Source organism: Muntiacus reevesi, chromosome 2 (assembly GCF_963930625.1).
Source record: "Muntiacus reevesi chromosome 2, mMunRee1.1, whole genome shotgun sequence".
Taxonomy (NCBI): Eukaryota; Metazoa; Chordata; class Mammalia; order Artiodactyla; family Cervidae; genus Muntiacus; species Muntiacus reevesi.
In genome coordinates this window covers 165,677,655-165,691,216 of record NC_089250.1, presented here as the reverse complement: position 1 = coordinate 165,691,216, position 13,562 = coordinate 165,677,655, and the positions used below count along the sequence as shown (strand labels likewise).

Below are 13,562 nucleotides of genomic sequence, written 5' to 3'. Positions count from 1 at the left end.
ACACACACTGCACACTCAGAGATGACTGTGTTTACCACTTGAAAGCCCTGGGTTTTTGAGATTTTTACATTCTCATGCCATACAGAGTGTAGTTGATGGGTCTGCCCTTCTACACCTTGTACCTTTTTGAGGCACTGTCAGTCTGTTCTGTAACTGCTTATCCCCGTCAGTGAAATCGAACTATTTTAAGGTACTGGCAAAGTGCCTAGTGTATAGTAGATACTTATTTCGAGTTGGTTACCCTTCAATACATTTCTTTGAAACAGTTTGATACAGTGGAGAGAGAAGCAGTTGTGTAGACTATACATGATAGGGTAGTGAATATTAAGTGAGAAAAATAAATGTAAATCATCTTAGCATGATTCCTAGCACACACCAATGCCAAATAAGTATTCTTTTCTCCAAGGAAACCTTCTTCCCATTGGAGCTAATATATTGAATGGTTCAGGATTTTAACCCTCAGTGCCACAGAGTTAATATATTTGGCTCCATCCTAAGGCATTTGTGTTCCAGGAGGGATGAGATGAGTGAGGAGAGGAGGATGATGGGTAGACATGTAAGAAGGAAAGACTGGGATAGATGGGGGCCTTTCCAAATATCTTAGATCGTACTGCATGGCTCCCCCTTCAGTCTCTAGATGGGGTTGGTGCTAAAAGCACGTTTTTATTTAGTAAGAAATGGAGACTGGATATCGTAATGCTGGATTTTCACGAAATGCCCTTTATAATGTGTTTCAGCAGGAATCCCCCTCAGGTTTCTGATCGTTATCTGTTTCAGAGGTCAATAGGTAGTAATAAGTGTAGGTGTTGTGGGGAAAAGGTTACTGTGGATGCTTCTGAATTGAAAACAAATGGCCACGGATATGGTACATTTTCCTCAGGTTTGAACTCCAAGGCTTTGTTTCCAGTGACCACTAACGAGGGACCGGACCAGGGTCCCCCATGTGACCTTGTGTGTGTGTGTCAGTCTCTCCTCTGCGTCCGACTCTTCGTGGAGACCCCACGGACTGTAGCCTGCCAGGCTCCTCTGTCCATGGAATTTCTCCCAGGCAAGAATACTGGAGTGGGTTGCCATTTGCCTCTGTAGGAGGAGATCTTTCCAACCCAACTAGGCCACCTGGAAAACTGGACTGAGATTTTTATCATTGATTTCCACCTTTCATTATCTAGGTTTGATTTCTTTAATCAGTGAATCATGTTTATTTTCTTTGCTGTAAGTTAGCAGCTATTCACAATGGCATTTTAAAGTTTGATGTTGGGCAGTACTTTAAGCAGTTTATATGATTTGACCTTGGTTTATATTAGAACTAACAGTATAGTTAGTAAAGTAGAGTGAATCAGTTGTTTACGCTAGTGTAGAAAACGCTTGGTTTGCAGATTTGTTTACTTATTTAACCTTTTTATTAGTGGTTAAGTGAGTAATGCTTAGAGTGCTTAATATTACTATAGAAATGCTGGCCAGAGGAGTGTCACTTTCTCTAGGTAAGTAACCTCCAAGAGTTTAAGTCTGAACCATTTTAGAAGAAGCTCTACAGAGATGAGGTGAACACAGTATGATGTATGTCATTAGGATAGAACATAATCAGAGTTTCACTACTTTCAATTAGGTAAACATTACAGTGGTTGAATAACTTGGTTTGATCAAGGTGTTTTTTGTTTTGTTTCTATGTGAAAATTAAAAGGAGATGTAAAGTAGTATTTAAAATTGCAAGCCAACTTCTCATTCATATCAGTTCTGTTTCAGGTCGGCTGCAGGGCATGCTAGGACAAAATAGGCAAGGCTGGCCGGCCCTCTGACAACAGTAGTGGGTAGGGTAAAACGAAATGTCTCTGCTTTTGGTTAATAGAGAAGACAGAGCGCTGAGTGAGGACATTCACAGGCTGGTAGAATGCGTGGGGCAAGTGTTCCTTTGATACGGCGCCCAGGGGTGTTCTTCCATTGGAGCCAGAGACCAGGCTTTTTTCTTGATATTTTAAATCCAAAGGATTCAGTCTTAAGATTGGGTATTTAAACTCTATGAAATCATAAGCTGTATCTTTCAGTTTCCTGTATACCTAATGAAAATGAAATTCGCTCATTTCATTTTCATGGGTAACAGGCAGATAGTGGTAGCTTTGAGCATATCACTAGGGATGAGTTAAAAATAGATTTTTCTTGAGGCAGTGACTTATATGACGGATAGTTGATAGAAAAATTAAGTTAAATTTTGGGCTGAATATCATACTAAATCTGAATTCCACTACAGAATATTTGAAGCAAAAAGTTGAAATGATTTTCATTTGAAGATGACATAAACATTGAGTGTGCTGTTGAGATGTTTTCTAGGTTAAATTGAGTGTGTAGCAATATGAAAATACTGTAACTTGTTTTTAGCTATGATTTTGGTAGCATGTACTGAGGTAGACTAGGTTATAGGTGACTAACCATGGTATGGTGATACTAGTTAGTGTCTGTTTCAGCTGAGATCATATATAGATCAGGGAAAGGCCAGGAATTGATTATGCTTTTGAATCTTAGTAGGTTTGGTAAGGTTTACATATGTCAGTAACGTTGAATGTAGATTTACTTTGCCATATTTTTACTTATTTACCATGCATAAACTTTGCAGTGTCTGTTTTTTCATGCTTGAGTTTTCTTTTAGCACATAATACTTACAGGTACTATTAATTTTGCAAAGAAAAAGTAATATAAAATTGAAATAAGTTTTAACAGTTGCTCTGTTCTTTTTAGCTTCCTTTACTCAGAGCCCTTCCATGCAGTGAGTTGCAAGCGTGACATTTGCTGTGTTTTCAGCACCTGCCAACTTGGAAACCAGGGTTTGTGCTCAGGACTTAGGCTTACAACCCACACTTTGTGGTGCACAATGCCGTCCCAGCTGGCATGCTTCGTACCTCAATGGTGCTAGACGTTCAGTTACAAAGCTGTGCAGATTCACATGCGCTGATTTCAATAGGCTGTCCCCTTCAAGCTGCTTTCAACTCTTATTTTGTATCAAAAGAGTTAGATTGGTATCATTAAATTCTCTGCTGTGCTTATTTTTCAATGAAAATAAATTCATTTTCTTTAGCTCCTGAATCAAAAAATGACTGTCTTCGAGAACCAAAGTTCCTCTTAAAAAAAAAGGTGGATGTCTATAGATACGGGGGATAGATTTATATATCTATATGAGACTCCAGCCCTGGCTATAACTCATTGTCATCAGTGGAAAGGTTTCAGAACAAAAGATAAAAAGAATAGAAAGGAAAGAACAGAAAGATTAGTGTGTTGTAACATGCTTATGTAGGTAGGGCTGTTAGTTGAAGCTGGATCATAGGTATGGGGACGATTATAGAACTTATTTTTCTGAATAAGCTCTGAATAAGAAAATTGCCCTCATCGTAGCCTCAGAATTTGGCTTCCACTGATAAGCAAAAACTTTCCATCATTTTCAGAGCAGTGTATTTTGCTAATAACTTGCTTTCAGTAGCCAGTCTCTGAAAATGTTTCAGGTGGACTTGGTGATGTCTATCTTCCCATCATCTATTAAAAGCGATTTTAAAAGGTTCTACTTTTATAAAGATCTTTTCAAGTGTAGAAAAGACAGTGTGAAATGTGAATGACTGGCATTTAATACAGCACTTGTGACAAAGAAGCAGTGGCTTTGGGAAGCTGAATAAAGGGGTTAATACACATGCATCTGCATACTGCTGTTGGTTCCAACGTATAACACGTCTGATGTTTGTTTCACTCCCATTATTAGTCTAAAAAGAATGTTATTCTCAGAGACAAACCAGTTTACCATCTTTCAGTGGTCACCACTCTTTTCACAGTCATAGGTACGGATAAATTTAACGGGAAAAACTGAACAGGATCGACTGCTACTTGCTGAAATAGCAAAAGCTTAGCTCCCTGTTGTTTGAACGTCGTATTTATCTGGTTCTAAAGACACAAACATAGAACACCCACTAGCTATCAAGGACATTTCTTAGTACTTAATCAGAACCCAATCTTTACCCTGCTCTGCACAAATGGCTTAGGTGAATAGTTTTATTAGCTTGTTGATACAAGTTATAGTTGGTCACACCCTTTCTTAGTAAAATACACCCTTATTGTCTCCTGTTGCTTAAGAGCTTTAAACTTGGAATGGGAGAACCGTCTAGTATAGAAAGCCACTCAGTTTCTATCTCCCCAGCAGTGCTGAGTGGACATGTCATGCATACCACACACAGGCATTCCTTCATTTGCAAGTTCTGCTTTGAGGGGAGCCAGGAGAGCCAGTATTGACTGTGCTTTTTCCCTGGGCTTCATAAGTTGGTCTTGGAGTGAGACTGCATGTAATCCCTACAGTTTACATTTCCCAGGGTGTTCTGTGCCTTAACCAGGTTAGTGTTGGTTGGGAAAGTTACAAGTGATCATTTTTGGATTATTTTATGGATTTATGCCTAAATTGGCCCATGAATTTGCATTTAGGTTTCTGGTTGTATTCTAAATCTGGTTTTGATTTGGTTCTGACCTTTAAGGACTGAACAGAGGTAGACAGCTTAGCCCTCCTACCCCCTTCCCCTGACTGCAGCTTACATTGTTTTAAATCCAGTTTGACTGAGTTTATATTTACTCCTTTGAATTAAGAAACTCTAATATACAAACTTCTGGGTAGGACTTTTTATAATAAAGGACTGTGTAGTGTGGCCCTAAAAATTGGGACATCCTTCTATTCCATAGTCCTATTTATAGGACTTTATTACATGATGTGGGAAGGTCCATAGTACGGAAGACTAGTGACACAGGCCTTAATGTATATATTTTTTGTCCTTAGACATTCAAATTAAGTAAATAAGAAATAGCTGTTCATTGGTTAGTAGCACAACCCCTGAAGCAGATAGTTTTTAGTTCTCTACACTTTTAAGAAAGCCTCAAAACCAGAAAAACAGGCTGCTTTAGGTTGGAAAGGAGGCGTTACAGCAAAGGAGCTTGCCATAACCACAATCCTTGGAGTTTTGTGAGACTAAAATCATCCTGAAAGCAACAAGAATAATGGTTGCAGTAATTGTTTCCGGGCTTGGGACCCCTGAATTTTGTTTTTTAAGTTGACCCCATGAACTAGTAATTGCAGGAATAAACTGAATGTTTGCCAGCAGGAGTCACTCTAGGCCTCCTAATAAAAAGTAAATTAAACTATATCCGTAAAGCTCTCGAAGGCTGAGGTGACACTGCATGCATACGATGGCGTGAGGGCAGTGTCGCAGCATTCTCACAGTATCCCTGTGCCTTTCTTGGTTCCATCTAGGAAGACTTGGTTTTTGCTTCTTTCAAAATTGGCCCTTGATAAATTTCTTAAAGCAAAGTTTATAGGTAAGGATATTGGTACCATATTCTACATATTAGTTCGGTTTGGCTTTCTTGGATGAATTGATTGTATCCCACATCATCTACTTGAATGAATACTCCCATCCTTCTCCTGGTTGTGCCTCTGTCTTGCAGCAGAAGTCACTGGCGTGAACTGTAGTTAGTGTGAAAGGAGATGTTAACTCGTGGTTTTCTGCAAAAGAATGGGTCCAGTGTGATGGGAAACTGAAATATGTTAGCAATAGCCATGAGATATAATAGTTTCCCAAGTGCACACAAGCTCAAGAAGTTAATTGTTCATTTATGTTTGATACTGGGATTGAAACATTGGATTAAAACCAATTAAATGTTCCTAGAAGCAACAGAAAAAGTTTCCTGATTTATGAATAGAACCATTGAAATGGCGCAGACACAATCCATGTAAAGTAATGAGGTGTTTTGTTTTTTTGGCAAAGGAGAACACAAAACAGGCATAGGGAGTTCTTTTAAAAAACCTCTTTAAAAACATCTCTTTTTGGATACAAGGTCAATAAAATAACATACACCAGTAGGAAGGCCTAATGGGAAATCTAGGGCTTCACTTCACAAGGAAAACAATCCCCCTCCCCCAGGTGAGCGGCACAATGAAAATACTCTGCTTATTCTATCAGGGTTACATTCCTGAACTTAAGTCAACATCCTAAGTTACAGAACTAAACATGCTCTGCTTCTGCTTAGCAACCACAAATCCTTCCTTCACCAGTTGCATATATTTTGGATGTGGCTTCCGAAGTACACATTCCTTTATTTCGATCAGCGCCCCGAGTTAGGAAAGGAGCGCTTTATTTTCCAAAAGCGCGACAGGCAACACACGGCTCCCCCTGTCCCCTGCCGCCCAGCACGCCACTGAAGCGATGGTTTCTTTAAAACCTCAAAAAAAAAAAAAAAAACCAAAAAAAACCACCCCAACAACCCGGAAGCTGGACGTCTGAAGTCCACGCGGCCCGGGGTTTTCATCCCGGCTTGTGCGGGGGGCGGCCCCGGGGTCTCTGGCTCGGGGCCCGGGCAGCGGCGGTGCGGCCGGGGCCCGGGGCCACTTCCCGCGTTCCGGGGCCTCCCAGGCGCGAGCGCGGCGAGCGGCGCGCGGCTCGGCTCGCAGGACGCCCTCTAGCCCCGCCGGCGGCGCGCCGCGACCCCCCCGCCCCACTCCCCGCCCACCGGCGGCTGCGCGCACTGCACCCTCGCCCGCTGCAGCCGCCGCCGCCGCCGCCGCCGCCGCACGCCGCCCGGCTCCTGCACGCCGCCGCCGCCGCGCCGAGCGCCCGGGCCCGCGACGCCGCCGGCAGAGCGCCGGACCCAGCGACGAGCTGCCGCGGTCGGGCGGCCCCGCGGCGGCGGCGGGCGCGGGCGGGCGCGGGCGGCCTGGCCGGGGCCGGTTAAAGGGACGAGTTGCAAACAGTTCAGGAAGTGACAAGTCGATTTCCTCCTCCCCGGGAGCAGCTCCGTACAAAGCGCTCGGCGCCGGCAGGAGAGCGTGCGCGCGGCGGCCGCGCGGCGGGCAGTCCGGACGACTCGGCGAGCGCCGGCGGCGACTGCGCGGGGGCCCGCGGCCGGAGCGTCCCGCCGCGCACAGTAAGCGATCCCGGGCCGGGCGGCGGCGACCGGGGGGCCAGTCCCGATTGGAGGTCCCTGGCGAGTGCGCCCCGGCCGCCGGCGGTAGGGAGCCCGGCTCGCGGGGTGCACTGGCCTTAGCCCGCCCTCCCCCCCGTTTTTTTAAAACAATATTTGTGTGGCTGATTTCCTTTTGGTCCGCCTGCCTGGTTTCGTGTGGGGCCGGGCGGTTTCTCGGGGCGCTGAGTGCCGCCGCTGGTGCATGCGTGAGACTTGTCAGAGCGCAGCCAGGGGAGCGAGCCAGCACGGCCCCTGCGGAAAAGTCTGCGCTTCCCCGGGGCGGGCGCCGGCACTGCTGCGCGCTGGGGTGTCCCCCCCTCTCCACGTCTCAACTTGAGCCCCGACGAAGGCGCCAGGGACCCGGGCGTCCCCGCGCACCTCGAAGTTCACGCATCGTTTTGCAGACAACTCTTTTGTTCGCGGAAGTTTGCGTCCGCCACCCCCGGGATGCGGGCGCGCAGCGGCGGGCTCCGCGGCGGCGGGGCCGGCCGGAGAGGTCACGCTGGGGGTGGGAGAGTGTCCTGACCGCGGCGGGGGAAAGCCCCCGCGGAGGCCGCGGCCGCGGGGACTTGCGGAATGGGGTGGGGGTGGAGGGCCGTGCCGGCGTGGCTTTTGCACATGGCGAGAAGGGCCGTCCGGCACTGGGCACCCTGGCCGAGTCCCATCTTTGCCAGTCCTTGATTTGCAAGCCCGTGGGAGTCGGCTTCCCCGCTCGGGCTTTCTCTTGGTGGGGCGGGCACGAGGAAGGGGAGGACTCCCAGAGTCCGGGGAGGGCCCTGGGTTTGCATTGCCCCAAGTGCCTTCTCGGCCACCCCCCCACCCCAGCTCACCACCCCCGCCCGCAGACTTGAGGAACAATGCTCGTGGCTCAGTACCGGGTGGCGGAGCCCTGTCGACTGTCGAGAGCCGGGTCCCTCGCTCCCGGACGCCCCCTGAAGCCAGGCTCCCTAAATCCGAACGCCGGGGTTCATTCACACGTACTGTACTTCGTACGACGGTGAACAAAGAACAGCTCTTTGCAGCATTTGATGAATGGGATTCTGCCTCCTATAGGCCACACTCCGAGTCTTCCATACGTTACAGCCTCCGGACTCGGGGGGCGGGGGGGGGTGTTGGGCGAGTGGCCCCCCGCGCTGGGCTGCGCCCGGGGCTCGGGGATCTGGGCCGGGCGTTTGTGCCGCCGCCTCCGCCAGCTCGCCTTGCCGGAGCGGGTGCAGATGGAGCCAGGCTGACGGTTGTTCAACAGGAACAAATGTTTGTTGAATTGTTGGATGGTGGAGACAAGGGACTGTTTTCTGTTGACTGCTGCAGGAGTTGGAATGGCATTGTTTATTGGCCTGGGAAGCCAGGCAAGCGTCTTGTGCAGCTTACAACATATTAGCAGACTTCCAAATGACATACTAGCATATGTGTTCCCAGCAGTTCCCACCGGCTGGAGGGGGATCCTTCCTTGATCCAGAATCCTGGGCTCTGGGTTATTACAGTAAGACGCTACCAGGTTTGAGGACTTGGAAAGGAATGGAGTTAGTAGACTGGGTGAAACTCAGTGATTCTGCAGTTGGCCAGGTTTTGGTTTCATTTTAATTTATTCACTTAACAGTAACTTGTCTCAGTTACAGTTTTGATACTGAATTGCCGATCTGTAGTTCTTTTTTTTTTTTTTTTCCCCTTCCCCCCTCCCATTTTCCTCAGCTAGGGACAGCTAGATAAACTGCAAATAGCTACTTGTCCCAGTTGATAGGCCCATGTTAGTGGGAGAAGGTTTGGGTCTTAAGTTCAGGCTTGGTAACCCTTGACCCAGTGTCTGTGCTTGGCAAGGGCCAGGATGCTGCCAGCCATGGTCCAGACCGAGGAGCCAGCTCCCAGGGTGTTGCTGCAGTCCAGAAAATGAAAGAGAGGCTTGGGGTAGGTCTGCTGCTTTCTCCCAAATGCCCCCCTCCAGAGAACAAGGCAGTCTGAAGACCAGTTCCAATAATTCTACCCAAGGACTTCTTTTCCCCTGAGACGTGATTATTGCAATGCAATCATTTTAAAGTGGAAAGCAAGTTTTAAATAAAAGCTCGCAGCATCGCTGCTGCAGAAGTGGGCTTGTATGTCCTCAGGCTCGCAGGACGAATAGAGCATTCCACTCTTTTGATTGATGATGATGTTTTTAGTCCGTTTCTCCGTCCTGTTTTCAGCTCGGGCTAAGTCGCATGTAGCAGTAGTGTCTTTGGAAGTTCGTAAAATTCTTGGAGGAAACAGGGCTTTAAGATACCGTATTGTAATCATGGCTGCTGCACTTAATTGGCATTTTATGGGAGAAAGCCCTGTGGTTACCTCCTAGGCTCTTTCCCACCACGCCTTTTAGCCTTTATTCCCCTGTTGATTCCTTCACTATCGCCCAGCCCCTCCATCTCCCCTGTTCTCTGGGAGACTAGTGGGTTGGGTGTCCTTTAAATGGGTCCAGGGAGCAGGCGCCTGACCCGTGATGGAAGCTCAGTAAAGGCCAGCCAGCTTTCTTCCCTCTGGGGGAGGCTGGAGAGAAGAGCCTTGCGCAAACTCTGGCAGCTGACAGCAGAGGACGCTGCGGAGCAACTTGGTGCACCTTTGCATTGCTCTTTGAGAAAGCACACCCTTCTTTAGCCACTGCTGGATGCAGTGGGCGCTCAAGACTGTGCCTCGGACCCACTGTTGGATTGTCGCGTTGATGTTTTACCCAGGCAGTGTGACTTTTTTTTTTTTGGATTGCATAAAGTGTGTGGAAAACTTTGTTCTTGGCCTTAAAAAAAAAAAGGACTGCAATAAGCAAATACTCAGATCAGCACAACTCCCATCATTACCACCACTCCACACACCTCTCTGATGTGTAATAAAAGAAACTTGCGGGCATAATTTGTTATGTAATACGCTGATAATACAAGTGTCGGTTTTCGATGGAAACCAGATGTGGAGGGTCTCTCTTTAATTGATCCAGCAAGGGGGACACTTTAATAGATTCACTAGCCCTTGTAAACCCCAGAGGTGATTTTTTTTTTTTTTTTTTTTTTGGACTTGAGAGGAGAATCCCAAACACGGGACTTTTCCGAGGTTTTTGCCTCTCAGCTTCTCATCTTGCTGTAGCTGTCCTTTTTGTCAGACTCTTCCTCTCTTGAAAGAACCGGTTTGTTGCCAGCATGAAGCACATGGCCGGGTCTGGCAGGGCTCAGCTTGGCCTAACTGCTGGGCTCCACTCTCCTCCTAGCCTGGTCCAGCTGCCGGCCTGCCCTCCACCCTCCACAGCAGAGCCTGGCCGAGGGACTTGGGTGCTGTGAGGAATGCTGACTGCTTTCCCCCAGCTCTTCTCTGCAGTGTCTGATCATCCAGGGAGAGTTGCTGTTTAAACTTGCCCAACGAACAAACTTTCCAAAATCATCGACTCTCCTCTGATTAATTTCTGTGTTTGTTTCCTGCCTAACTTTATGAGGGTTCTTTCTACCCGACTGAGTCACCTTTATTATGGCCCAAGGTCGGGGACTGCACTGTAATAGCTGACCCCATTAACAGCAGTTTCATTGCGTGCCGGGGATGTGAACTTTGGAAACAAACCCAGAGGCTTAGATACGCTGATGTGCCCGGAGACTTGCTTAGAAAATTTTTGTTTTAGCTCAGTTTACATTAACATGATTAATGACCCCAGCCACTGAAAAGTCTATATTCAAAAGCAATTTTACCGTTCCCGAGGGTTCTTCTTACGGCGAAGTAATTTTCTTGGCCAAACAACTTTGTTGTAAGGTAACTTCTTCTTTGATGTTTAATCCAAACCTCCTGTGCACACAGTTTTGGATCAAGGTTTGGGCTTCGAAAATTGCGGGTTGTGGTTTTGGTGGTGCCGGTCTTAACCCTCCCGAACTCTGGTCGGGAGGCGCCCCGGTTCTTGTCTCGGGAACGTTCTCTGAGATCCGGAGCATCAGCAGAGAGGGGAGGAAACCTTCCAGAGGAAACTTGGCTTCGGGGTGTCTTGGAGGAGGGATACAGGAGGCTGGAGCGGAGGACAAGCTTTTTTTCTTTTTCTTTTTCTTTTCCCCTTTGCAGCGATGGAAGATACTTGAGCGTTTTCAAAAAACAGAGACCTCTTTGCTGCAGCTGCCTCCTGCTCCTCTTCCTGCTGCTTTTTCCTCATCTTCTTCCTTTTTTTTTTTTTTTTTTTTGTTGTTAAGTGTGGGTTGATTGAGAGGGGAAATGCTGATGGGTGGGTCTGAAAGCAGCCTTAGGAACCCAAGAAAATAAAAACACGTTTGAAGGACTCTGGAAGATTTTGCATTTCAAAGCGTCTACCTTGTAGAATTTCACATCACGTCAGGGAGAAGTGTGACAGGCACCCGGCTTCTTTATGGTTCTCCTCTCCTGCTGCGGGGTGGGGTGGGGGGGCTGCTGCACGGGACGCTGCTTTTTGCAGGGGGAAGGGGGGCAGCCTGGCCAGACTGTGCAGGAATATCTCACAGCCCCACCACCCTGCCCCCCCCATAAGCAGCTGTAGTCTCTGGAGGGACTTTTTCCACCCGGCTCCCCGCTCAGGAGGTGAAAGCAAATCATGTTGGTAAAAAGCCCATTTGACCCCGGAACGCAGGAGCAGGCCAACTCCTGGCTGTTCTGACTCTCCCACGAAACAAAGAAACAGATTCTCCTCCTGCGGTGATATCATGGGGTTCCCAAGATGCAGGCCCGTACAAAAGTTGGGTGCAGCGGGATTTAGCTGAAATGGGTGTGGGCTATTTCAGAAATAATAGCAGTGCCCACTGGTTGTGGAGGCTCACCCTTGCCCAGGGGCTTTGCATCCACTGTCTCTCAACTCTCAAAGCAGTCCTGCAGTTACGGCTGAAGAAACTGAGGCTCAGGGAGGCCCCGGGACACACAGCTGGAAGACCAAGCGTGTGGGCGCTCTGTTCCTTTCTCTCTGGCTCCACAAGCCTGCCCGCGCTCTATACACCGTGCCGTCTGTCAGTTTGATCATAAGATGCAGAGGCACCGAGTTCTGTTTTATCTCAAAGCATAAATTTTGTTTAGTCTTGTTAACACCACAGGGAAACTTAGAAATTTTAACTGGCTCTTTCCCTTGCCCCTCTGTTTTCTGCGGTCTTTTTTTATTTCTTCCCCCTTTAAAGGAGTGATTGAATTCTATTGCTGTATCTGCCATAGGACCAAAGGCAGTGCCTCAGTTGGGGAGACTGAAATGTTTTGCTTTGTCTTTACAAAAGACAGATTCACAGGAAAATATGATTATTCCCAGTGACCTTCTGGGGGAAATGGGAAATAAATCTGGCAGCCCATTAGAAGCATCACCATGTATGCAGATCCCATTTTCCACTCAAAGAGATTGTTAAAAGGATTTCCAGCATTTATCTCTCTTTTTTTTTTTTTGTAGCTGAGTGAGATGTTTCAGAATAAATCATTTTGTGGTACTTGCTACCCCAGGTTTGCACAATATCACGTTCTGTTTACATGCCCAAAGTAATCGAATAACTGAACACAATTGTCCATCCTCCAGTGTGTGGGCACTTGGTATGCCCCAGGCGGGGCTGGACAGAGGCCCTGCGTTCTGTCTCAGACAGATGGCTCTTTGCAGGTTGATCCTGGTTTGTGTGTGGGGGTGGAGGCGGGGAGGGGGCAGGGTGAGGACACCCATCTCCAGCAAGGGCTGCCTGGCTGGGTCTTCTGGCCTTTCTGCTCCTCAGGGGTTTGTGGGAGAGGCCTGGGACTTCCATTGACTGAGTTTTTAGCATCCACAGAGATGGTCCTCAACCTTGGCTACATGTTAGAATCACCTGGGGAGGTTTTAAAAAAAAAAAAAGTCTGGATGCCCAGACAGCATCTCGGACCAGTTACATCAGGATCTTGGAGAGAAGGGGTGGGACTCAGTGTTGGGATTTTTAAAGCTTCTGAGTTGATTCCGTTGTGCATCTAAGACAGGCATGAGGACTGGAATAGACCCCGCATATACCTCCCTCTCCTTCGTAGGGGATTAAGGGCCTTCCTGTTCAGGAGTGGAATAAACCTATTGGAATTTTCCACTGCTGCCGCCATGTGTCAGCGAAGGAGAATCTGAGAGGTACCCGCCCCTGGGCCCCGTGCCTGCCGCAGGCATCATCCAGGTAGTTCCTGTTTCAGCCCAGCCCGGTGTTCGGTGTTCGATGCGCTGCCCCTCTCAGGATTTGGTCCAGCCCCTCTGAGCCACCTCCTTTCTGGAGGGAAGAGGCCAGGTTTTATTGAGTCTGTTGTCACCTAGGCCCCGCGTTCCTTCTGGAGGTTGGGCACATGGTGTCTGTGTGGGCCTTGGGCGGGAGGGAGCAGTTTTGTCCATTGGTGATTCTCAGAGAGCCGCTGGTCCTTTCCATCTTGGTTTGCATTGAGTGTCACAGTGACAGCCACCTAAGGGATCCTGACCCCGGAACCTGTCCTTCCACATACTTGGGATCACGTTTTTCGTAGAGCTCCGTTTCGGGTGACCAGGGGCTGGGAGAGCAGGAGCTGCCGTGGCCCGCTGATGGACTCTTACAGAAGGTGAATCCCACCGCCAGAGATGGGGTGACTTTTTGCCTGGTCACGTGGGCCGGTGCACAGAAAGACCA

The 13,562-nt window shown here is 48.1% G+C and overlaps 1 protein-coding gene across 1 annotated transcript in view; it reads left to right on the top strand.

The window, feature by feature from the left end:
* The first annotated feature begins 6,622 nt into the window (after positions 1 to 6,622).
* FAM53B (family with sequence similarity 53 member B) overlaps positions 6,623 to 13,562 on the top strand; it is a 111,968-nt gene continuing 105,028 nt past the window's right edge. The window contains exon 1 of the mRNA XM_065923504.1: positions 6,623 to 6,936. The gene's annotated coding sequence lies outside the window, so the exon portion shown is untranslated. The remainder of the gene's footprint in view (positions 6,937 to 13,562) is intronic.